Here is a 1,934-nt window from a genome sequence, read left to right on the forward strand (position 1 = left end):
AGACTAGACTATAGACTAGACTATAGACTAGACTATAGACTAGACTATAGACTAGACTATAGACTAGACTATAGACTAGACTATAGACTAGACTATAGACTAGTCTTTGGCCTAGTCTAGAATCTACTCTATAGTCTAGTCTATATCCTAGTTATTAGTTTAGTCTTTATTCTAGTTTACAGCCTAGTCTATAGTCTACCCTATAGTCTTGTTTATAGGTCTTGTCTATAGTCTAGTTATTAGTTCAGTCTATATTCTAGTTTACAGTCTAGTCTATAGTCTACCCTATAGTCTAGTTTATAGTCTATTCTATGGTATAATCTAGTTATTGTCTTGTCGTTAGTCTAGTCTATAGTCTGGTCTATAATCAAGAGTTAAATGAAAAATCCAATTCTCGATATTTGCCCGGTTGTATTTAGTTCTTTACTTTGATATACATATTAATATGTATGCATGTATATATAGGAAGATATCTCATCGATTTTAACATATTTGTTTTTAGTATTTTTATATTCTGAAACATCAAGATAAACTATCCCATACATTCACATAAAACATGTATAAGACTGATGAAAAAATACTTTTTTCTGAATTCGCACCAAATTGCAAACAGTCAAGTGTATTTATTGAAAACCAGAATCTACAGTTTGTCAGTCCAGGACATATGCATACAATTCAATTTATGCTTTTAAGCAAAAAGCTGCAAACAATTTTTTTTCCACCCAACAAAGTGTGAAAAACATTGTGATGGAAATTTTATATCTGAAGTTTAAATAAAATAAATCATGACCTCCATAAGAAATTGTTTCAAATGACTTGATGTTTGGGTTCTTTTTTTGTTGGCTGTTTATTTTCGGTACTCGTAAAGGAATTTTGTTGTTGTCAATCTGAAGTGAATTAAAAATATTTCTAGAAAATATTAACATAAATTCTTAACATTATTTAAATTTTAAAAATTCCAAATCTTGTTGTAAATTCCTTTTAAAATAATATTTAATTTTAAAGAAATTTTTTTTGAAGTATTTTTGCTTCATTTAAATCTTAGCTGAGAAAATATGTTTGATAACACCCTTTTCATATGTCCATTTAACTTCTAAACATTTATTGTTCAAACGTTTATGGTTTCCTTTTTATGTTTTGGTCCCTTAAGTGTCTGGCATATTCTTAATATCGAGTGAGTATTTTATCTTTTTTTTTTTTGTTTCTAGGAGAAAAAGGCTAAGAAATCTTTTATAGAAAATAACAATAGTTAACAATAAATGACCTTCATATTAGACACACTCTGTCAGACATTCTTTCTCTCACTTAAACACACATACACACACATTTTCTTTGAGTAGCCTTTTTATTGTTATGTGTATGTGCAAGAGTTTTTATGACAAACCACCACAACATGTTTTAACAATTATATAAGATAAACCTTAAAAGTATGCTATACATATATATTTAATAATAAACTTTCATACAAAAATAGAAAATAATCTTTTGATATTGTTCATGTTGCTCAAATGATATTATTGTATGTGTCAATGTCAGACAATCAAAAGGTTTAAGTAAGTATTGTTGTCATATCTTTGCCTGAAGAAATAAAAATTTAATCAAATAAATATGTTGGATCTTAAGCAAATAACCCTTAAAATTGCCCAAAGAAATTTCAACAATTAAACTACTACAAGCAAACTGCAAATGTGCATACAACTTAATGTCAAAGTTGGATATTATAGAAATTGTTATGTAACAATTCGTAAAATATTGCAATTGTTAATGTAAAATCTAGTTCTAGTTCAGTACTAGGTCAGTTTAAGTTCAGTTCTAGTTCAGCTCAGTTTTTAGTTCAGTTCTAGTTCAGTTCTAGTTCAATTCTAGTTCAGTTCTAGTTCAGTTCTAGTTCAGTTCTAGTTCAGTTCTAGTTCAGTTCTAGTTCAGTTCTAGTT

Source organism: Lucilia cuprina, chromosome 3 (assembly GCF_022045245.1).
Source record: "Lucilia cuprina isolate Lc7/37 chromosome 3, ASM2204524v1, whole genome shotgun sequence".
NCBI lineage: Eukaryota > Metazoa > Arthropoda > Insecta > Diptera > Calliphoridae > Lucilia > Lucilia cuprina.